The sequence below is a fragment of the Phocoena sinus genome, chromosome 10 (genome assembly GCF_008692025.1).
Source record: "Phocoena sinus isolate mPhoSin1 chromosome 10, mPhoSin1.pri, whole genome shotgun sequence".
NCBI classification, from domain to species: domain Eukaryota; kingdom Metazoa; phylum Chordata; class Mammalia; order Artiodactyla; family Phocoenidae; genus Phocoena; species Phocoena sinus.
In genome coordinates this window covers 77,976,804-78,003,061 of record NC_045772.1, presented here as the reverse complement: position 1 = coordinate 78,003,061, position 26,258 = coordinate 77,976,804, and positions in this window count along the sequence as shown.

Sequence of the window (26,258 nt, the reverse complement as noted above, 5' to 3'; positions counted from 1 at the left end):
TCCTTGTACTTTGTGAGAGAGAAAGGGTGATGCTACAGATGATGTATTTCTTCTCAAACACCCATCTGAATCGGCCTCTGTCTGATGAGGCTGCGTGTCTGCTGGCCTGATATTATCTTGCATGTGATGTTGGAAGACACAACATATTTTCCATATGAATGATCCTTTAACCTCTACCTAGCTCATCAATGCTTCTTAAGTTTCACTTAGAGTTTCCAAGTCCTTTCTTGAGGCTACCTCAGTAAGTAGATGGGTGACTCACACCCATAAACCAGGAGATCACTGATTATTTTGAGAGTTCTACAAACTAAAGAGAAAAAAATATTTTGAATCACAATATGGAAATAGCTGAAAAATCAGTCTTTTTGAATGGGCCACATTCCCCATGTTATTCATGTTGGATGGCCATTATCAATTTTTTGTGAAGTTCTATTGTATTTAACTTTATTTTACTTTAATTTCAGTAGTTGGTAATTTGCATTTCTATTTTGACTTGTTTTGCTTTTTACAACTGAAAGAGTTAAAAGAGGTATTTCCAGCAATCACAGATCCTCCTCCCTCAAGGCATTTAGTAATGTAATTAACAACTGGTGAAACCATACTGTGATTATGGAGATTACCTGGGACCTCTGAGGTTATTTCAATTCTGTGTAAACATTGTCAGAACATAATTCAGTGGACCTCTTTATGTGAACTTTGTTTCTCGACAGTATTTGGCTTCTGTAACGTGCATTAGCCTCTTCCAGGCTAGTTAAAAAACATGTAATAGCTAAAATAACCAATCATATCACAACTGTGGTCTCATCAAACACAAAACCAGGCTGAGCCTGGGTTAGGTGGACAGAAGTAATGGTCATGACAGAAGGAGAGAGCAATACCCACTCAGAAGACTGGACCCTTCCAAATGGTGTATAACCCTTGATGTCAGCCAAGGTGGTACCATCTTTAAGGTAAAAATCCTGTTCACTTGTGAAGTTATGAGATTTCCTGCCGTAGTTAACTTTCTCTTTACATTAGGGAGTGAGTAAACGGGTTCAGAGCGGGGACCTGGGAGCCAGGTTGCAGCATTAGGGTTAGGGTTGATTTTCAGCTTCATCACACATGCTGCATGATCCTGAGCAAGTCACTTCTGCTTACTTATGCTTCCATTTGTTCATCTATCAAATGCAGATATAAGAGTACCAACTGCAGAAGATTGCTTGAGGGTTAAATAAGCATGGAGGTATTGAGAACAGTGTCTGAACACAGAAAAGACTCAATGAATGTTGATGGATATTTTTATGTGTCAACTTGACTAGGCTGTGGTACCCAGTAATACAAGCAAACACTAATCTAGTGTTGCTGTGAAGGTATTTTGTAGTCGTGCTTAACATCTACAATCAGTTGACTTTTAGTAAAGATTACCCTCAATAATCTGGGAGACCCTGATCCAATCAGCTGAAAGGCCATAAGAGCAAAACTTAGGTTTCCTTGAAAGGAGAAATTATGCATCTAGGCTGCATTGCCAGTCCCTACCCAGGAGTTTCTGCCTGCCTATCCTATCCTATAGATTTTGGACTTCCCTAGCCAGACCTCGCAATCACATAAACCAATCATATTCCTTGATGATGAGCCAATTCTCGTTATTCACAGTAGTTATATTCTACAAAGTTGCCATGAACACTTCACAACTAGTGAATATGGAACCATTGCTCCCATGGGGGGATACAGGGTTAGGTTCCTGTGAGCCTCTGGTCACAATATTTTTGCCAACCAGTCAATAAATAATTGTGTTTCACATATGTTTCTGTTTAAAGACACATTATTTAATATATATTTATTACAAATAATTAATTGCATGGTCTTTGAGTGATTTATAGCCAGGGAATTTGGAAGCCATTTATGTTATATAGGTATGCTTGCCAATGTCCTTGTAAAACAAGCCAGTCTCATCAGTGTTGAAAACCTGCTCTTTCACATAACCCTTTTCCTATCAACCATTTAGCACGTATTTTTAAAATTCTTCTACAGCTTCTTGACCTGCAGAACCTACCTCATCTGCAAGTGAATATTTTTTTATGCTGTATCATCTTTTGAAATGTGTCAGCAAGCCAGCACTAGCCCAGAAGCATTTTCCTAGTCATGGGTAACATGACCTGAAATTTCTTTGGCTCTCAGCTTCACATCATTGCTGTCCACTATGCTTTTTTTAATCGGTCATTATCTCATGAATACATTAATTTAGCCACTTTATCATCTTTTCCATAGCTTCATCACACACTCTAGTTTTATGTTAGCACTTTCCAGAGTGGCCTCATGTGCAAAGTAGTGAATTTCTTCTTCCTCTTTATGGATGTACCCTATTGCAGGCTCATAAACATTGAACTCACAGCCAACAGCACTACAACTCACGGCTGAGTGAAGCTTATCTAGCACACATGTTTTCTCCATAAGGCACATCACAGCCTTCCTGTGCTTAGGAACACTGTACAGCACTTCAGCACTATACTTGAGAGCCACTTCAAACAGTGAAATCACCAAAAAAGAACAAAAATATGAAAAATGTGGTACGGTAGTCTTTAGACTGCAAAAAAACCCCAAAACAAAAAACCTCTTGTTACAGTATGAGAATTTAAACAAGAAGGCAGGGCATCTAACCTCAGCTGGGAACATACGCATCAGGGATTTCAAATTTTTTGTCACTCTGCATGTCCGTGAATGACCACAAAAGCTGCACAAATATTGATTTGGGGGTTACAAAAAAATTTTAGCAGGTAGATGAATTCACAAATATGGCGTCCAGAAATAATTAGGATCAACTATAGATATAGATATAAATATAGATATAAATATGGTTTCATTTCTCTGATAGAGCTTTAACTGTTACAGCTTGTACCATTAATTATTCTGGATATGTCTAAAATCCCTGGGGTATTTTTATTGAATTCAGAATTGCATCTGATTAGTAGGTGTTGAACCAACATGAATAAATATTTGTATAATTAAACTGACAGAACTGACTAAATTTCATAAAGCAGTCTGGCATAAAATGTGATGGGAATGAAGGAAAGTTGACTGACTCATAACTCTGGTGCCCTGGTAACTTGGGTGGGTCTCCAGGTCAGCAGGAAAAGGAGAGGGTATCCCCCACGCCCCATCCAGACTGAGTGTCAGCTGTGCAGAAGGTATTGCCTCAGGTGATAAGATAAGAAAAAAGAAAAAAAAATCTAAAAGGGAAACAATATCATAGGACATCTCTAATCAACATAACATAATTTAAAAATAAAACAATGCACATGGGCTGAAATAACAAAGTAGAGGGAAATGAATCACACTTTAGATGGGAAGGAGATTTTGAGTTAAGGGGAGAAGTGAGGGGTCTCCTAAACGGTCTGAATCTCAGGGTCACTCTAAAGGAAAAGCACACTGACTTGCAACAAAGAGGAATGACCATTCTGAAGATAATTAAAACAAAAACAAGTAAACAAAAACACAGGCTATGGTGGTTTGCCAGGAAAAGAAACATTTAAATGGTTTCTACACAATATAGATTCAGGTATAACAATAAATTGGACAATGTAAAGTTGAGAGACAGAGCTGTAGAGAATAACTCTGCAGATGAAAATGCCAGAGCAAACAGCATAAATGAACATGCATTATTGTTAACACAAGATGCCTTAAACCTGTAGCACCCCAAAGGCATAATTATCCATAACTGAAATTGCAACATTCTTAAAATGTAAGCAAATTTGTTTAAATACCAAGAGTAATAAGGAGAATTCAATTCTTACAACAGAACACATAAAAGGAAAGACAGATGTTAGGTATGAAGAAGTCAATATTTGTCTTATAGAGGAAAAGAAGATGCCTCTTTAAGTTGTTTTCTCTGAACCAGTACATAGCAAAGACTTGTCTTCCAACTAAATAGTTCCTATATATTTTTTCCCTGATGATCACCTAAATATTCCAGGGATAATTCAATGTAAATGATACAAAGAAGGGTACCTTAGTGAGTCACCAGTTAACAACCGTTCATTTTTTCATTCAGCTATTCATTTTTTGAGCCTTTAACATGAGTCGGGCACTGTTCCAGGAGCTGGGAATACAGTAATGAACAAGAGACTTGAGACCTCTACATTTATAGAGTTTATATTCTACTGAAGGGAACGAACAGCAGACAAAGGAGCAAGAAATTGCTGACGTTGTTAAGTGTTACACATAAAATAAAATGTGTTAGAATGACCTGGAGCTGCTTTAGATTGGATGAGCAGGAGTGGGCTCTCTGAGGAGGCTGGACATGTAAGCTAAGGCCTGAAGGACAAGAAAACAATGACCACACCAAGATCCAGGGCAAGAGCATTTTAGAGTGAAAACCAGCACAAGAGGCCATGTGTTGGGATATGCTTGGCATGTTTCAAGATCAGAAGGTAAGCAAGTGTGGATGGAATGTTGTAAGCAAGGGAAGAAGTGGTAGGAAATGGATCAGACAGGTGTGCAGATGCCATTCGTGGAAGGTCTTTTAAGCAAGGTGAGAGAGAGGGATTTCATTCTAAGTGGAATGGGAAGCTAAGAGAGGTATTTAAACACAGTTAAGACATAATGTAATATTGATCTTTTTAAAGATCACTCTGATTGATGGGTGAATAATGAGTGGCAGAAGTGGAAAGGCCAGGTAGGAACTTTTGATTTAGACTAGATGAGAGATAATGATGACTTGGATTAGGAGAGTGACAACAGAGATGAATCAAAGTAGACAAATTTGGGTATGGTTTGAAGGTATTGTTAAGAATTTCATCAGGAAAAGGGGATATTCAGATTTCTAGCTTGAGTGACTGGACAGATGCTGATGCCATTTACTGAGATGATGGAGCTTAGGAAATATTTGAGAAGGAAGTTTTAAAAACCTATTAGACATCTAACTGAAAATGTCAAATGGGTATTTGAATGTATGGATCTAGTGTTTAGGGGTGGAGATAAACTTGAGTGTCAACAGCTTATACATGATATATGAAGCCACAGGACTAGATAAGAGCACTAAGGGAGAGAGTATAGATACAGAAGAAAAGAAACCTCGGTGCAGAGATACAGGGAATGTCAATATTTAGCCATCAAGCTGATACGTAGTGGTAACAGCCTCTAAGATAGCCTCTAATGATCCTCATCTTCTGGTACCCATGCCTTTGTGCAGTCCCTCCCACACACCCCCAACAATGAATCAGGGCTGTGTGACCAGTAGTATACTGTAGAAGTAAAGGTGTATGACTTTCAAGGTTTTGTCATGAAAGGAATTGCAGCATCTGTCCAGCTCTGTTTCCTTACTCAAAGGAAAGTCAGTAACCATGTTGTGAGGACACTCAAGCAGCACCACAGAGAAGCTATATGCATGACCAGTCCAAGTTAAGCCTTCCCATGACTGCAGACCCAGCTCACACCTGACTGCAATTGTGTGAGACCCCAAGTCACTCCCAAATTCCTGACCCACAAAAGCTGAGAAGGATAATTAGGAATTATTGTTTTAAACCACTAAGTTTTGAGGTGGTTTGTTAAGTAGAACTATTACAGTATTGATAGGTAACAAGCAAAGGAGACCAAGGGGAAAGAGCCAGTGTATTAGGAAGATAGCCAGAAAAAAAAAGGAGGTATTAGAGGAAGAGTTATAGGTTGGAAGAGAGAGAAGGTGTGAAACAATCATTTTGGAGTACATAAAAATGAAAGGGCTAAAAAGTTCGTAAGATTGATGGGCAAACAAATGTATGGATACCAGGGGGGAAAGGGGTGGGGTGGGAGGAATTGAGAGACTGGAATTGACACATATATATTATTGATACCATGGATAAAATAAGCAACTGATTGGAACATACTGTATAGCACAGGGAGCTCTACCTAATGCACTGTGGTAACCTAAGTGGGAGGGATGTCCAAAAGGGAGGGGATATCTGTGTGTGTATGGCTGATTCATTTTGTTCTGCAGTGAAGGCTAACACAACATTGTAAAGCAACCATACTCCAATAAAAATTAATTTTAAAAATATTGATGGGCAATATTGAGTCCTCATTTGAGATTTATATTCATTAATCTGCAAGGTATGTGTTTTTTCCATGAATATTTAGTTGTTTGGATTCTAGCAGGATAGGTACGAAAGCTGGGGTTAAGTAAATTTGTGGTTTCACCAGATGAGTATGAAGAAGGGAGAGAGGAAGAGGGGAGTTAATGTTGCATGAGAGGAACTCTGAAGATGGACCAGATACTCTAACGTGGCCAAGAAAGATAGTGACGATGTGGATGGTGACTGAGAGTGAAAGACAGTAGGATCTGAAGCTTGGTGATCCTGGTGGAATGGAAGAAATGCTGGAGAGGAAACATCAGAGGAAGTGAGCTGGAAGGGAAGGAGGCTGTGGTTAGTATCAGTTTGCTTGAAACTCAGATTTTAGATACACTTATAGTCATTGATGAAGATAAGCATATGGAAGTGAAAATTATTTTCTAAAATAATATCTCACATTTATTAAGCATATACTATGTTTCAAACATAGTTTTAAGAACTTTTCATTTATTATCATTTCTCTTCATCAGAAACTTCATTTTACAGACAAGGTAACTGAAGCACAGAAATTAAACAGCATGCCCAAAGTCATACAAGTAGGAGCCCTGGAATTCAAGCCCAGGCAATATTGGACTCCAGAGCACACATTCTTAACCAGTCTGCCACAGTGACTACATGTGTGGGTAACCAATGACAACAACAGAAAGAGGTATTGTGGGGTGCTTCTTTTTTTGAAGGAAGATGGAGGAGAGGCAATGAGATGCAAGTATAGGATGCCTAGTCCATATCTACTCACCAAAGTGTGTTACTGGAGAGAAAAAGATACAGCCTCTACTCAAGAGGACTGCAGCATTTTCAGAGGAAATTTAGGTTTTACTTAGTCAATGTAGGTGAAGAGAATGAGGATGGGGGAAGCTGGCTAAAGACAGTTCTTGGGTGCACAATGGAGGTGTTTGGGATGGTATGAAGAGGAAAGGTCAGATTAGGGGATATTCGGAATAAGAATGAGAATATGAGCATTGACGTATAAGCTGGGAGTCTTGGTCTTGTAGCAGTGGGGAAAAAAAAAAGGGAATCAGATACAGAAAAATGAATAGGTCCTCTCATTCTAGTCAAACTAGAGGGCCTGAGACACAAGGCAACTCTTTTCACTTGCAGTTCCCAGTGGTATGCAGATGGATAAAGAGATGGCCCAGAGATGCATGAAGGCCCTCTGATGATCATATGTTATAGACCCTGACAAAATAAAATCTATCAATTTCTTCCATATTATTATTACATGAAGACACTGAGAGGGGCTAGAACTTTAAGGATTCTGAGACTCTTACCATCTCAGTGTCACCTGGAAAACAACTTCTTAGTCTGAGCCAATTATTAAGAATTAAGGACAGAGACATAGATCCATGGAACAGAACAGAGAGCTCAGAAATAAATCTACACACCTACAGTCAATTAATCTATGACAAAGGAGGCAAAAATATACAATGGAAAAAGACAGTCTCTTCAATAAGTGGTACTCGGAAAGCTGGACAGCTACATGTAAAAGAATGAAATTAGAATATTCTCTAACGTCATATACAAAAATAAACTCAAAGTGGATCAAAGACCGAAATGTAAGACCAGAAACCATAAATCTCCTAGAAGAGAACATAGGCAGAACACTCTTTGACATAAATCATGCAATTTTTTTTTTGGATCTGTTTCCTAAGGCAAAAGAAATGAAAGCAAAAATAAACAAATGGGACCTAATTAAAAAAAAGCTTTTGCACAGCAAAGGAAACCACCAACAAAGTAAAAAGACAGCCTAAGGAATTGGAGAAAATATTTGCAAATAATATGACTGATAAAGGGTTAATATACAAACATTTACAAACAGCTTGTATAACTCAATATCAAAAAAACAACCCTATCAAAAAATGGGCAGAAGACCTGAACAGACATTTTCCCAAAGAAGATATGCAGATGGCCAATAGGCACATGAAAAGATGCTCAACATCATTAATCATCAGGGAAATGCAAATCAAAACCACAATGAGATATCACCTCACATCGCTCAGAATGGCTAGCATCAAAATGTCTACAAATAAGAGATGTTTGCAAGGATGTTGAGAAAAGGGAACCCTTGTACTCTGTTGGTGGGAATGTAAATTGGTGCAGCCAGTATGGAAAACAATATGGAGTTTCTCAAAAAAACTAAAAATAGACCTACCATACAACCCAGCAATTCCACTCCTGGGTATACGTCCAGAAAAAATGAAAACACTAATTTGAAAAGGTACATGCACCTCAATATTCATAGCAGCACTATCAACGATAGCCAAGATATGGAAGCAACCCAAGTGTCCATCGACGATGAATGGATAAAGGAGATATGGTATATATGTGTATGGAATATTACTCAGCCAAAAAACAGAATGAAATTCTGCCATTTACAGCAATGTGAATGGACCTAGAGGATATTATGCTTAGTGAAATAAGTCAGAGAGAGAAAGACAAAGACTGTATGATATGACATATGTGTAATCTGAAAGATAATACAAAAGAATGTGTATAGCAAGACAGAAACAGACTCAGAGACATAGAAAACAAGAAAACAAACTAATGGTTAGTTTGTTGGGGAGAGGGAAGGTGGGGGCAAGTTAAGTGTATGGGATTAAGAGATACGAAGTACTGTGTATAAAATGATGAGCAACTAGGGTACATTGTACAGCACAGGGAATTTTAGCCATTATCTTGTAATAACTTTTAATGGAGTATAATCTGTAAAATTACTGAATCACAATGCTGTACACCTAAAATTAATATGGTAGATCAACTATACTTCAATTTAAAGAAGAAAGAATTCAGGGTTACTCCTGTGCAGATCTCTCTGGGTAATTTGAGATCTGAAGAAAATTGGTCACATAGTACCATAAAGATTTAGAAGACTAAGAAAGGGTAAAACCTGGGGAGTCCTAAAGTGTATTTTGTTTCACTTCCAATTCATCCTCTATGAGGGAACTGACTGTATGGAGTGATTAACAGAGGTTGCTCTAGTTTCTGGATAATTTAGAAAAATAGGAAAGTTCTCAGAAAAGCAGCTTATGAGTGGAACTAAGTCTACACACCAAACTCACCATAGTTGTTGCCCCTGAGAAGAAGGGAAAGGAAAAGGATTTTTTTTTTTAATGTAGTTAAGGGAGACATTAAATGTACCTGCAAAATTGCATTTTTGAAGGGTCTATGTAGAAGAAATCCAAGCATTCAAACTTTTTTTTTATCCTTGCAGTAGGAATATGAGTGTCTACTTTATTTTTCTATGTAATTTTTTCTAATTTCTTAACTTTTCAGAAAAACAAACATAAAAAGCAGCTTATGAAAGAATTATGAGAAAATATGCTCAAATAAGGAATAGTATATTCTACATAAGGAATTGAAAATAAAAGTATAAAAATTAAAGTTACAGGACATTTCATTTCAAATAGGAGGCATACTAGACCACACTTGCCTTTTCCTCTTACTTAAATTAACTGCCTCACTTTTTTTCCCAAGAAACTAATGACTCCCTAGTGCACGATCATGACCAATGACTGTAAAGCATTGCTTTAGCATGTCCGCAGTGAATACCCGAGCAGACATGCATTAGCTTTGAAAATTTTTGACCAAAAGCGCATAAAAATAATTATGACCTTGCCAAAAAAAAAAAAGAATCCATCCCCCAGAAATGTTACACACAATGTTATTTTACTGGGGAACAGAACAATCCTACAAAAATCCCACCAGATATAATAATCAGGGCCCAGGTTTTCATTCTATCAGCAAACTGGCTGTCACTTTACAGTCCTTCAAAAATGTATTCAAGGGCTGCTTAGAGATGGAGTGTGACGTTTCATATTTTACTTCAAGGTGAATAAGGTCCTTCTGAAAAGTGCTGAGCCCAAAGACCCTGGACAGCAAAATCCCGTTTATCTCCAGCATGATGATGACATGGGTAAGAGGAGAACAAATTTTCAGTGCCCAACACATGTAAAATGTGGGCTAAAGCCACTCAAGGCCCACAGGATGAGGAGAAAAATAGATCAGAACAATGCCCTCTGTCTACTGAATGTTTCCAGCTGTCTAAGAAGACACCAGCGGGGCTCAACCTCCAGAACTTGGGGCAGCCTACAGGGTGGAGTCAGGAAGATCTGGGTTCAAATCCTGGAACTTCCACTTTCTAGCTGTGCAACACTATGCAAATAATACAACCTCCTTGAGCCTTGGTTTCACATGTTTAAGTGTGGCAAAAAGAACGACTTCGCAGGGACACGGTGATGGCTAAATGCATTGATTTCCTGGCTTGTAGTAGGCACCCCATGGTATTTCCCATTTCCTTTCCAGTGGCAGAGAGATATTTGAAAAATTAATCCAAAACGCTCAAGAAATTGAAAAATGGCATCATAGGTGCATTAGACAGGAAGCTTCTCCGATCTAATACTCTATCCTCCCATTCCCAATTCCAGAAACTAGTCAACCCCATGGGATTATCATACAATAATAATGATGATAATAACAACATCAGTGAGTGTCTATTGAATGCTTTAAATAGTGCTGGCTCTTACTCTAAACTATTTCTATACTTAATTTCATTTAAATCTTATAACTACCTCATGAGGCTGTATTACCATTATTCCATTTTTGGAGTAAGGAAATAAACTATGTTCATACTACCCCTAAGTGATAAAGCTGAAACTTGACCCCAAGAACTTCTGACTCTAAGAGGCTAGCTGTGTACCTAGTCACTAAGCTATGCTACCCCATCATTACTAAAGATAACCAAGAAGGGAAATACCGGGACCATTTTTCAGAAAAGAAGCACACCAGTACAACCCTTCAAGTCCTGATGCAATTTTCCTTATGTGAAAACTAAACTCTGTTTCTTACTATCCAAGCCCTAATTCAAAGAGCTTTGATACTAAAAGCCTTGTTGTATAATCTTTTTTTTTTTTTTTTTTGTGGTACGCGGGCCTCTCACCGTTGTGGCCTCTCCTGTTGCGGAGCACAGGCTCCGGACACACAGGCTCAGCGGCCATGTCTCACGGGCCTAGCCTGTGGGATCTTCCCGGACCAGGGCACGAACCCGTGTCCCCTGCATCGGCAGGCGGACTCTCAACCACTGCGCCACCAGGGAAGCCCTTGTCGTATAATCTTGATCAAAGTGAATTCTTGACAATTAATAGCTTTAGTCTCATACTGAGCTGAACCTGCTACATCATTTAAGAAAACGATCGACATTAGGTTAAAGACCTTCTTAATGATCAAGCCAGAAAAATATATTTATCTTACATGTGTCCATTTTCTTTTCCAAGTAAATAAGCAATCATCTCTTTAAGTACAAAGTTTACCAGCTGTCTGCATGCAACAAGCATGAGTTAAATTCCAAGCCAAACCACAAAATCGGTTGGGCTTTATATATCAACCAGGTACACAAGAATAATACAGATAGAAGTATGTTTAATAAATGGCCTTTATTTTAATTTTCACTGGCAGACCACTAATGAAATACAGTCTCTATTCTTTCTCCCCGTTCTTCAAGGGAATTCAGATGTACCTTTATCAATATAAACTAGCTGCCATTTCATTATTATAATACCATTATCAAAACTGGTTAAAACGAACTTTGAAAATGAGGCTATGAATGCATAATGTGTTTGTAACAACAAGACATTACTGCCAATGTATTCATTTTACTTCGAATTATCAATTTTGTGAGGACATGTTTCTTCTCTTCTAAGGTCTCAAATCTCTCTGGCCAGTAGACAGCTCTCATTTTACCCAAATATATCCAACTGTGAGTGTTCAGAAGTGGCAAAATTAACAAGAAGCTAGAAATCAAATTATAAACAGAATATTGTGATAAGAAATTTCCCATCAGTTTTTATATTCTTTGGAGGAAAATGAAAATTTTTAGAGGCTCATTTCAATTAATAGGTATAAAAACTGGTATAGTTTCTCCATCCTGTGTGATAAAATTGCATCCTGAAGTCTCCTAATGCCATTTTTTAAATATTAAAATTCTTTCAAGCTACAGATAGGTATAAAGAAAATTTTATTGAAGAAATCATCAATGTTGAGTTTTCACAGATATGCAGGATTCAGTTACGGTAAAAAAATCTCAGAACTGTGGCTTTGGCATTCTCAACCATTAATTGTCATTGTCAGTTAATTATTAAAAAGCAACAGTTAATATCAAGTGGTTTGAATATTTTTAACCTGCACACTCAAATAATATTTTCCTTCTGACTTTCATCACTTTTTGCCACATAGGAATCTAACTCAAAGATGTGCATGCCGGGTTTCCCTGGTGGCACAGTGGTTGAGAGTCCGCCTGCTGATGCAGGGGACACGAGTTCGTGCCCCGGTCCGGGAAGATCCCACATGCCACGGAGCGGCTGGGCCCGTGAGCCATGGCCGCTGAGCCTGCGCGTCCGGAGCCTGTGCTCCGCAACGGAAGAGGCCACAACAGTGAGAGGCCCGTGTACCGCAAAAAAAAAAAAAAAAAAAAAAAAAAAAGATGTCCATGCCACTGCACTTGTTGCCACTGACAGGAGTCTCCTTGGCATTTCCCTCAACTTCCTCCATGACAGGGCTCTTCCCTCTGTCTCCCACCTCATCCTGCTCACTACACAAATCCTGAGCTGTTTGTTGTCACGCGCACACATTTTGCAGCTGCATACCTCTCATGCTGCTTGTGCTGAGACTTTCCCACCTTTCTGCAGCTCCCTATCTGTTAGGATGCAGCTCCAGCTAAACATCGTATGTTGGATAAGATGCTCCAAACTGTGGTCCCGTAGCACCTTGTGCATTTATCTATCAGTGCACTCTTTATTTACATGACTCTCCCACTAGAGAGACATCTAACCCATGTTGGGCCAATCAGTCTCTTTGATGAGAATCTGGAATCAGGACAATATAATTCTAGTTCATCTCTTCTCAAGACAAATGGAGAGACCATGCAAAGCTTAGAGAGAGGCAACGCTGCATTTACCAAATTAGGGAAAGCCGGTCTTTGAAGAGAGGGGGAAAAGAAAGACAACATGGACAAAAAGCAAAAGGGAGGTGACAAATCCCTGACAAGGTGAAAAATAAATCAATTTGACCTCCAATTGCTTGTGTCCAAAAACCACGATCACATATGCAACCTTGGGTTCTGTGAGATTCTCATGTATCATTTCAATAAAACTTCAATTTTTGCTAAAATAATTTTGAAAATGATTTTGTTTCTAACAAGCAAATGATTCCTAGGACACTTACATACAATGAGTGATGAATATATGTCTGTTAACTAAATGAACCAATGACTGCGTTTTAATTTATTGGGACAGAACAAGGATTTCCTCTCAGCCACCAACACACAGTAGAACCTCCAATTTTGCACCCAACATTGCAAGAATAGCAATTTTAAAAAGAAGAAAAATGACAGTACAATTTTATAAGATTTTGGATATAGGACCTTAGAAGATATTTAAAACTTTTAACCTCCTCCAATTACCACCATTTTAAAGATGAGAAAATAGAGACACATATAGGTAAAATAATTGGCCCAAGGTCATATAGCAAGTCAGAATCACAATGGAGCTCATTTCTCCTCTCCCACCTAACATGCTTTTTTTATACCTTTGACTTGAAGACAACCAGGAAAACACCTGTGCTATGACATGAGCTTTCAGAAGAACAAAACCAGTTGGTGGTTTTATATCCTGCAGATTTTTCAAAAATAGCAATGAGGGCCAAAGAAAAGAATTCAGGTCTTTTAAGACACTCTGTTCTCTTAGTCTTTAACCATGATAACACCTTAAAGAAGGTGTTGAAGAAGGACCAGAGGGGCTCTCCATCTCAGCTGTAAATTAGGTGATTTAATGAGGAATCATTGGAGACATAAAAGACAATCTCTCATTTTGTTTGCATAAAAATCAAAATTACAGTTATCACTTTAAATAAGTAACCATTTTAAACAACAATATACGTCTTATATTTGAAGTATACATCATAATTCTTTTCACAATCAATCACAAAGAAAATATACTTAAAGCTGAATGCAAAGTGTAAAAGAAAAATCTTTGAGAAAGACTTAACTCTCAGTTACATAAAGCTCTATCAATCAATAACTAAAATGCATGGATTATTCACTAGTTGCAGTAGGATGCCAGCCCTTAACCTCAACACGAGAATTATCTTCTCACTCACCCAACTATGGATCGTTATTTGAATTTGTTTTCTTTCTTTTTCAAATTATGATAAATTAGTTGCCTCCATACCCTAGAAATCCAGATTTATGTTCCCTTTAAATACTTCAGCAATACTTTTGGAGGTTAAATCTTTAAAGGTAAATCTTTAATGTCAGTCTCCTCATAAGAACTGCTGCTTTAGAATGATCACAAAATCAATATACATTTTCTAGCTTATATGTAAATGATGACCATGATTTACATAATGCAAAAAGTATTAATATTTGTAAATTTTCCATACAAAAAGCATAACTTCCTATATGAAAATAGTTGATTCATCTAGAAATTGGTAAACTATGTCTGTTTATTTCTTGCATTTCAACTTAATGAAAATGAAGCTAGTTGTCAATTGTTTATTTAACTAATGCTCTTTGTTCAGCAGAGACTCTAAACACCTCAAAAGGATATTTTTCTTGACTATTTTTAGTCACAGAAAAATAAAGAATAAACAGAAACAGTTCTTTTCAATCAATTTATAATGAGGATGGCATTCATCAGTTAAATAAATACACCCTTTGGTTAGGAATGAGTACTAATCCAGGCATTCTCTGAGCATCCTAAACACTGATGAACTTTACAATATTACCCTAAAATACTTTTTATTTTTTATTTCTTTATACTCTGTTTTTGTTCACTTTCAAGTGTTATAAGCTCATTAAAAAGAGCAAATAACTTATAACAGGTCAAATCAAGATTATCCTATTTTCCCTGATGCACACAACAGAGAAAACAGGAACATTATAGGAAGAATATGGTTTGCAATAATAATTCAAGATTGATTTGTCATAAAATAAACATGGGAAAATCCTAGCACTACCACTAATGAGTTGTCTCTATATATTGGATTATTTTAAGCCTTTTCATGCATTACTTCATTTATTCCTCACAACAAATGGGGTAGGTACTAGTATTTTTGCCTTGTGCACATGAGGACCCTGACGCAGAAAGAGTTTAAGGAATTTGCCCAAGATCATACACTTGATAAATAGTGGAACAGAACAGGAACCCAGGCACTCGGCATGAATCCATGCTCTAAACCACTCTGAGTACTGAAATCTTCATATGCTTTTGTAATAGTAAAATTAAAAAATATATGTAAAATAATTAGCATAGTTCCTGCTCTTTACTAAGTACACAGTCAAGTGTAACTATGTTGGTCACCATAATGCCATAATGGTTATTGCTTGCTACTGAATTCTAAAATGGTTTTTTAATTCTCGGCTATTTTTACATGTACAATCCTATTTTTTGGCTGAAAAAAAAATGGTCTTCTGAATTCTTCATTTTCTAAAAAAATGTTTCTAACATGCATTTCTGGTATTCTGTCATAAACATTCTACAAAACATAGATTACTCAGTGTTCCAAATGTGTGACATATGGTTTTCAGGGGAAAATATTGGAGCTTTTACCAAGTAATTAGGGATCATAAGGATTTGCTACCTGGTCTATAATTATGATCTCATGAGTGAACTACTACTATATCTTCTGAATTTGTACAATACAAAGATATGATGAGACTGCTTTTATTATAACCACAATCTTTTAGGAGGATACATTACAAGAAAGGAAGGAGGAATAGAGGAAGACAGGGAGAGAGAAAGAGAAAATGCTAGTTTGTGTTTTACAGAAGAATGGAGAGATGTTTGTTGATCTTGAAATCATAGCTCTTAACCAAAGACAGAGAATTCCATATGGTGATTGTTTGATGGAAAAACTCAAGACCTGGAATATTCAACAAAGAAGCTGTTGACAGTGACTGAATTGTCTGTCAGTTAGAAATGCCTATATTTTGTTAGTATCTCTTTCAACATATGATCCTGGCCATTTATCAGATAGCTACATTTGATTAGTTTTAACTGAGAAAAAACTAATTTACCTTCTATTGATTGAAATTCATATGGGTGATCAAAAATTGCCAAGCACCAGTACCCAATTAACGTTAAGCAAAATGAACCAAGGACAGCAGTAGCTAGAACTACCGCACAGATTACAGAAATTTTGCTACCAATAAATTAAAGAAATTTAGTCTCCTTAGCAAGTGATTTATTTGGAAGAAGCTTTTAGTGCTAATTTCTGAATGAAGCCAAGAAGATAAAACATTTTAGTGTAGAGTTCAGTTCAAGTACAAACACAGTTGCCAAAAAGCTTTCAAAATGAATACTTTAGCATAATTCTTGTTTTACTACATATTCTGGGGACTCAGAAAATATATAGAGAGAGTTTCTGCATTTCACCATAAAGAAATTTGAGTCCAGCTTGGGTTAAATCAACCAATCCAAAGAACAATAGAGGCAAGTGATTTTAGAAAAAAACCCTTTTTCCTAATGATAATCCCCAATGGAAAGTGGTTGATAATTTAGAAAACTATCAATACTAGTCTAATATAGTTTCTTTTATAAATTTCCCAATGGCTCCCATCATCTCTGCTTCTCCTATGCTAAAATTAAGTTATTTGATCATGTTCCTAGTTAAATATTCCCTTCCCTACTAAAGGACATTTGCCTGGGCATCAGTATACCCAACTACATCTCCAGTGCTTTAACATGCCCTAAGAATGTCTACCTCAGGGTACTCACAGTTAAAATCTATGGACAGTTCATTGTGTTCAAAAATTTTTTTTTAAATATTTTGTAGTGGAGCTTCAAGATGGCGGAAGAGTAAGGCACAGAGATCACCTTCCTCCCCACAAATACATCAGAAATACATCTACACGTGGAACAACTCCTACAGAACACCTACTGAACACTGGCAGAAGACCTCAGACCTCCCAAAAGGCAAGAAACTCCCCACGTACCTGGGTAGGGCAAAAGAAAAAACAGAGAAAAAAGAATAGTGACGGGACCTACACCAGTGGGAGAGAGCTGTGAAGGAGGAAAGATTTCCACACACTAAGAAGCCCCTTCGTGGGCGGAGACTGAGGGTGGCGGACGGGGGGAGCTTCAGAGCTGCGGAGGAGAGCGCAGCCACAGGGGTGCGGATGGCAAAGAGGAGAGATTCCCGCACAGAGGATCAGTGCCGACCAGCACTCACCAGCCCGAGAGGCTTGTCTGCTCACCCACCCAGGCGGCAGGGGCTGGGAGCTGAGGATCGGGCTTCGGAGGTCGGATCCCACGGAGAGGACTGGGGTTGGCAGCGTGAACACAGCCTGGATGGGGCTAGTGCGCCACAGCTAGCCAGGAGGGAGTCTGGGAAAAAGTCTGGAGCTGCCGAAGAGGCAAGATACTTTTTCTTGCCTCTTTGTTTCCTGGTGCACGAAGAGAGGGGATTCAGACCGCTGCTTAAAGGAGCCCCAAGATGGGCGTGAGCCGCGGCTATCAGCGCGGACCCCAGAGACGGACATGAGACGCTAAGACTGCTGCTGCCGCCACCAAGAATCCTGTGTGCAAGCACAGGTCACTGTCCACACCTCCCCTCCCGGGAGCCGGTGCGGCCCACCACTGCCAGGGTCCCGTGATCCAGGGACAACCTCCCCGGGAGAACACACAGCGCGCCTCAGGCTGGTGCAAAGTCACGCCGGCCTCTGCCGCTGCAGGATTACCCGGCACTCCGTGCCCCTCCCTCCCCCCGGGCTGAGTAAGCCGGAGACCCGAATCAGTGGCTCCATCAACCCCGTCCTGTCTAAGCGAAGAACAGACGCCCTCAGGCGACCTACATGCAGAGGCCAGGCCAAATCCAAAGCTGAGCCCCCGTAGCTGTGCAAAGAAGAGAAAGGGAAATTTCTCCCAGCAGCCTCAGGAGCAAAGGATTAAATCTCCACAATCAACTTGTACCCTGCGTCTGTGGAATACCTGAATAGACAAGGAATCACCCCAAATTGAAGAGGGGAACTTTGGGAACAGCGATATATATATATATTTTTTTCCATTTTTCTCTTTTTGTGAGTGTGTATGTGTATGCTTCTGTGTGTGATTTTCTCTGTATAGCTTTGCTATTACCATTTGTCCTAGTGTTCTGTCTGTCCTTTTTTTTTTTTACTTAAAAATTTTTTTTCTTAATAATTATTTTTTATTTTAATAACTTTATTTTATTTTATCTTCTTCTTTCTTTCTTTCTTTTCTCCCTTTTATTCTGAGCCTCTGGAGAACAGGCTTTTGGTGCTCCAGCCAGGCATCAGGGCTGTGCCACTGAGGTGGGAGAGCCAAGTTCAGGACACTTGTCCACAAGAGACCTCTGAGCTCCACGTAATATCAAACAGAGAAAACCTCCCAGAGGTCTCCATCTCAATGCCAAGACCCAGCTCCACTCAACCACCAGCAAGCTACAGTGCAGGACGCCCTATGCCAAACAACAAGCAAGACAGGAACACAACCCCATCCATTAGCACAAAGGCTGCCTAAAATCATAAGACCACAGACACCCCAAAACACACCACCAGACGTGGACCTGCCCACCAGAAAGAAAAGATCCAGCCTCATCCACCAGAACACAGGCACTAGTCCCCTCCACCAGGAAGTCTACCCAACCCACTGAACCAACCTTAGCCACTGGGGGCAGACAGCAAAACTACGAACCTGCAGCCTGTGAAATGGAGACCCCAAACACAGTAAGTTAAGCAAAACGAGAAGACAGAGAACACACAGCAGATGAAGGAGCAAGGTAAAAACCCACCAGACCAAACAAATGTAGAGGAAATAGGCAGTCTACCTGAAAAAGAATTCAGAATAATGATAGTAAAGATGATCCAAAATCTTGGAAATAGAATGGAGAAAATACATGAAACCTTTAACAAGGACCTAGAAGAAATAAAGAGCAAACAAACAGAAATGAACAACACAATAAATGAAATTAAAAATTCTCTAGAAGGGATCAATAGCAGAATAACTGAGGCAGAAGAACGGATAAGTGACCCGGAAGATAAAATAGTGGAAATAACTACTGCAGACGAGAATAAGGAAAAAAGAAAGAAAATAATTGAGGACAGTCTCAGAGACCTCTGGGACAACACTAAATGCACCAACATTCGAATTATAGGGATTCCAGAGGAAGAAGAGAAAAAGAAAGGGACTGACAAAATATTTGAAGACAGAATAGTTGAAAACTTCCCTAATATGGGAAAGGAAATAGTTAATCAAGTCCAAGAAACACAGAGAGTCCCATACAAGATAAATCCAAGGAGAAACAGGCCAAGACACATATAAATCAAACTATCAAAAATTAAATACAAAGAACAAATATTAAAAGCAGCAAGGGAAAAACAACAAATAACACACAAGGGAATCCCCATAGGTTAACAGTTGACCTTTCAGCAGAAACTCTGCAAGCCAGAAGGGAGTGGCAGGACATATTTAAAGTGATGAAAGAGAAAAACCTACAACCAAGATTACTCTACCCAGCAAGGATCTCATTCAGATTTGATGGAGAAATTAAAACCTTTACAGAGAAGCAAAAGCTAAGGGAATTCTGCACCACCAAGCCAGCTTTACAACAAACACTAAAGGAACTTCTCTAGGCAGGAAATATAAGAGAAGGAAAAGACCTACAATAACAAACCCAAAACAATTAAGAAAATGGGAATAGGAACATACATATCGATAATTACTTTAAATGTAAATGGATTCAATGTTCCAACCAAAACACATACTGTCTGAATGGATACAAAAACAAGACCCGTATATATGCTGTCTACAAGAGACCCCCTTCAGACCTCGGGACACATACAGACTGAAAGTGAGGGTATGGAAAGATATTCCATGCAAATGGAAATCAAAAGAAAGCTGGAATAGCAATTCTCATATCAGACAAAATAGACCTTAAAACAAAGACTATTACAAGAGACAAAGAAGGACACTACATAATGATGAAGGGATCAATCCAAGAAGAAGATATAACAATTGTAAATATTTATGCACTCAACATAGGAGCACCTCAATACAAAGGCAAATACTAACAGCCATAAAAGGGGGAATCGACAGGAACACAATCATAGTAGGGTACTTTAACACCCCACTTTCACTAATGGACAGATCATCCAAAATGAAAATACATAAGGAAACACAAGCTTTAACTGATACATTAAGCAAGATGAACTTAATTGATATTTACAGGACATTCCATCCAAAAAAACCAGAATATACTTTCTTCTCAAGCGCTCATGCAACATTTACCAGTATAGATCATATCTTGGGTATCAAATCAAGCCTTGGTAAATTTAAGAAAATTGAAATCATCTCAAGTATCTTTTCCAACCACAACGTATGAGACTAGATATCAATTATAAGAAAAAATCTGTAAGAAATACAAACACATGGAGGCTAAACAACACACTACTTAATAACCAAGAGATCACTGAAGAAATCAAAGAGGAAATCAAAAAATACCTAGAAACAAATGACCATGAAAACAAAATGGCCCAAATGTATGGAATGCAGCAAAAGCAGTTCTAAGAGGGAAATTTACAGCTATACAATCCTACCTTAAGAAACAACAAACATCTCAAATAAACAACCTAACATTACACTTAAAGCAATTAGAGAAAGAAGAACAAAAAAAAACCCCAAAGTTAGCAGAAGGAAAGAAATCATAAATATCAGGTCAGAAATAAATGAAAAAGAAATGAAGAAAACAATAGAGAGTGTCATACAGAGTGTAGTAGGTCAGAAAGAGAAAAGCAAATACCGTATGCTAACACATATATAAGGAATCTAAAAAAAAAAAAAAGAAAGAAAATGGTCAGAAGAACCTAGGGGCAAGATGGGAATAAAGATGCAGACCTACTAGAGAATGGACTTGAGGATACAGGGAGGGGGAAGGGTAAGCTGGGACAAAGTGAGAGAGTGTCATGGACAAATATACACTACCAAACGTAAAATAGATCACTAGTGGGTAGCAGCCGCATAGCACAGGGAGATCAGTTCAGTGCTTTGTGACCACCTAGAGCGGTGGAATAGGGAGGGTGGGAGGGAGGGAGACGCAAGAGGGAAGAGATATGGGAACATATGTATATGTATAACTGATTCGCTTTGTTATAAAGCAGAAACTGACACACCATTGTAAAGCAATTATACTCTAATAAAAATGCTTAAAAAATTTTTAAACAATATAAAATCATTTTTATGCTATTGGATAAAGATTGCAAAAGGTTATAGAGGTATGTAAGTTATTAAATTCAAAAAATAATATATATTATAAAGGTTTTTTAATATAACAAATTACTTTAAAGCAGCCATTGAAATCCAATGGATGACAAACTCCTCTGCAGAAAGCTGAGACACACAGACTGTTTCACCTTTGGGATTATGGGAGGAAGAAATCACCACCATAAAAGTGAGTAAGAAAAAAAAGGTGAAATTTTAACAAATTCTGAAATGCTGAGTATGGGGTAGCCTGTCAGTTTATATAGCCGGGAGCCTCATATATAAGGAGAGTCTGTGTTCATTCACCAGCTTTTAGCCAGGGGCCTCTACTGAGTGTTCACAAGATGGGATAGACATGGTACCTGGCATAGGCGCCCTCACTGGAACACAGGCACTAAGCCACCTCTTGTTTGAAGCAAAACCTGGAAGACATGGGGAGTAAGGTAGGAAACCCTTTTGTCCCTGCTCTAGGACAAAGGTATGCTGCCAGGGAGGGAGGGCTAGGAAAAAAGTGATCTGCAGCTGAGGGAGGGATGAGACAGATGTTTGAGCCCAGGCCCTTAAACTGAGACCAGGACCCTAAAGCAGAGGCCTACTACCACTGGGAGAGGGCAGGACATGTGCCCACACTGGAGAGTTCCCTTCACGTCCCCCTCACTGATGCAGGGTAGACTATGGCTGTGTGGCAGGGTAGGGTGGGGGAGGGTTGTAATGAGGACAGAGGTCTGAAACACTAAGAGCACCCAAAATGCACATGAACAAGGCCTTCTAAGGACTGAGGCTACATCAAGAGAACCAAGAAACTCTATCTGCCCTGACCACAAGACCCCACCAAATAACCAGCAATAGCAGTCTGCTGCTGGGGAGGAACAAAACCATGGGAAAATATCCACTTGTAGTTCAGGCCTGCTGGGCCTGCTGAGAGCTGAGAGCAGACGAGGAACCCTGAAAAAAGCCCTACAGTAATGGAGGCTGCATGCTAAGCACAAAGTAGCAGCAGCCCACCATTGGAGGAATTTGAAAAAAAAATAGTGAAAAATAGAACAGATTATCCAAGAGATGCGAGACAATATCAAAGAGTCTAATGCACATGTACTTGGAGTACCAGAAGGATAAAAGATAGAGAAAAGGACAGAAAGATTATTGAAGAGATAACTTTCAAAATTAGTGAAAGACAACCATAGATCCAAAAAGTTCAGAGAGCTCTAGCAGTATAAATACCAAGAAAAACCCTACCTAGGCTCATCATGGTCAAACTGATGAAACCCAAAGATAAAGGGAAAATCTTGAGAGTAGTCAGAGAAAAAGACACATTTTCTAGAGGCACAAAGATAGGAAGCAGAACAGATTCACTGTCAGAAATTAGGCAAGCAGGAGACAATGGAGTCACATCTTTAAAAACTGAAAAAAAAAAGAATTGATCTGGGGTTTCCCTGGTGGTGCAGTGGTTGAGAGTCCACCTGCTGATGCAGGGGACACGGGTTCGTGCCCCGGTCCGGGAAGATCCCACATGCCGCAGAGCGGTTAGGCCCGTGAGCCATGGCCGCTGAGCCTTCGTATCCGGAGCCTGTGCTCCACAACGGGAGAGACCACAATAGTGAGAGGCCCGCGTACCGCAAAAAAAAAAAAAAAAGAATTGATCAACTCAAAATTCTGTGTCCAGTGAAAATACCTTTCAAAAATGAGGCTGAAGGGAAGATTTTTCCAGAGAAACAGAAACTGAGAGAATTAATTGCCAGCAGACTTGTAGAATAAGAAATGTTAAAAGGAAGTTCTTCAGGCAGAAGAAATCTGATACAAGATAGACATAAAGAAATAAAGAGCATGGGAAAAGGAAAAATGTGGGTAACTACAACGTACATATTTCTTGATTTTAATCTCTTTAAAAGACAACTGTCTGAAGTAAAAATACCTGTAAGGCATATGTTTCATAGAATATGTTGAAGTAAAATGTATGAGAACAGTAGCATAAGGGACAGGAAGGAGGAAATGAATAAATACTATGGTAAGATTCTTGCACAATAAAGGAAGTACTGTAATATTATTTGAAGTGAACTGTCATAAGTTAAAAATATGTATTGAAAACAATAGAACAACCAAACTAATTAAAATGATGTATAACTAATAAGCTAGTAGGGGAGATAACATAGAATCATAAAAAAATACTCAAAAGAAGGTGGTGAAAGAGAGACAAAGGACTCAAGAACAAATGGGACACACGGAAAAGAACTAGAACTAGATAAAAAAATGTATGGCAGATTTAAATACAAATGCATGAATAATTAAATTAATGTTATAAACACTTCAATTAAATGCAAAGACTGTGGGACTGGATGAAGAAAACAAGATCCAATTATATACTTTTTAAAGGAAACTGACTTTAAATATAAAGACATAGATTAAAATGATGGGAAAACTATGTCATGTAAATATACTAATCAAAGGAAAGCTAGTATAGCTATATTATCAGACTAATTAGATTTCTGAAAAAGAAATAATACTGTTGATAAAGAGGAAGTAAAGGGGTAAATTCATCAAGAAGACATGACAATCCTAAATGTGTATGTACTTAATTGCAAAATTCAAATAATGTAATGATATTACAATAGTTTTGTTAGTTGGTTTGGTTTGTACCAGTAACAAAGGCTGCAGCAAAGTCACTGTTCCCTTAATGCCCACCACCACCTTCCTGCTTTGCCAACTTCAGTGACAATGGTCTTGATGTAGCATCATAAGGTCTACAACAAAAGACTGGAATATTTCTATCTTCCAATAAAATAAAAACTTCCATAGTAACATATGTCCTAAGACATTTTTTTTTTTTTTTTTTTTTTTTTTTGCGGTATGCGGGCCTCTCACTGTTGTGGCCTCTCCCGTTGCGGGGCACAGGCTCCGGACGCGCAGGCTCCGGACGCGCAGGCCCAGCGGCCATGGCTCACGGGCCCAGCCGCTCCGCGGCATGTGGGATCTTCCCGGTCCGGGGCACGAACCCGCGTCCCCTGCATGGGCAGGCGGACTCTCAACCACTGCGCCACCAGGGAAGCCCCTAAGACATTTTTAAATAAAGAAATTTCAGGCTTCCCTGGTGGCGCAGTGGTTGAGAGTCTGCCTGCCGATGCAGGGGCACGGGTTCGTGCCCCGGTCCAGGAAGATCCCATATGCCGTGGAGTGGCTGGGTCCATGAGCCATGGCCGCTGAGCCTGTGTGTCCAGAGCCTGTGCTCCGCAACGGGAGAGGCCACAACAGTGAGAGGCCCGTGTACCGAAAAAAATAAAAAAATAAATTTCACATGAAAATGAATAAAAGGAAATAGGAAGAAACTAGTAGTGACACAGAGGAGTTGGAAGGGGAAAAAGGCTTAAAAAAATCTGAAATTAGATCCCCTATCATGTCATCACCTGTGCTTTGAATTAAGAATATTTACTTATTAATTAGGCTTAAACTTTCATCAACACTTCAAAGTGAAGAGATTAGTCTATTAAGTAAATGACTTCACAAACATCACTTTAACTGGTGGCTGTATATTCTGTGTAGACTCATTATTTAACTTCACACTTTGTTCATTCCATTATTTCATTTTTGACAGGTAGTAGTTGAATAAAGTCAAGAACTGCTCATCTGAATTCAGTCAACAAAGAAAGGTGTTTAAAATGTAGGAAGGAGGAATAATGGGTCAACAACAATTTCCATCAGAAGAAAATGTTATTATTTATTAACAACACATAATTTAGTCAAAGATTTTTTTTCTGTCTCTTACAAATCTCACTGCCCCAGCTCACCAAGTTTCTCTCACACCAGTATAATGCTATAAATAATGATCTGAAATGCATTTGGCCTCTCATAGCATCATAGGTATGGAATAAAACCTTAACATTCCCACTAAGGAGATTAAATAATATGAAGGTAATTTATACAGTGATTTCTACTTCAGGGAAAAAGAAAAAAGCACAAAGTCTATGAGAATAAAATATTAAAAGGACACAAAGGACTGAATGTTTGTGTCCCACCAAAATTCATATGTTGATGCTTAAATCCCCATGTGATGGTGTTTAGAGGTGGGAATTTTGGAAGGTAATTAGGTCATGAGGATGGATCCCTTATGAATGGGATTAGTGCCCTTATAAGGGGCTGAAGAGATGAGAGTTTCCCCCTTCCACCATGTGAGGACACAGCAAGAATGAGCCAGGAAGTGAGCCTTCACCAGACATCAAATCTGTCAACACCTTTATCTTGGACTTCTAGACTCCAGAAATGTGAGAAGTAAATTTTTACTGTTTACAAGCCACCAAGTCGATGGTATCCTGTTATAGTAACTTGAATAGAACAAGACAGTTCCTCCTTCCAACAGTGCCAGTCAAAATATTTATATGCCTCCCTGTATCTCCTAATTTTTCAGACCATACAATTTCACTTTAGTGCCAAATGTATTACTGTTCTCTAAATCCAAACCTATCTCAGTAACTTGATTTGCATGCTTTTGTGCAAGGTAATTAAAATAAAGAGTTTTAAGACTCACTGAGTGGAAATTTAACCAATGTTTCATCCACAAAAGTTAGAAAATCAGCCAATTTTAAGCAAAACATCATGATCATCAAACAGCTAAGTTCCTTGAGGAGAGGATTTTGTTTCATTGACTCTGATATTTCCCCAACACCTGGAATGATGCCTGACATGTAACACACACTCAATACATATTGTTAAATTAATGAGGGAATATGAGAGACCCTGCAGCACAGACTACTGCAGAGAAGAAAATAAATACCCATGAATTCTTTGAACAAAGAACTGTCTCAATGCATATTGTGGTGACTGTTGTTGAAATATGAAACATGCACTCACACATGGATCAGGAATAAGGAAAATAAAGATACGACTTCATATACAAATCCCCGAGCTTTCTAATGTTAAAGGGAAA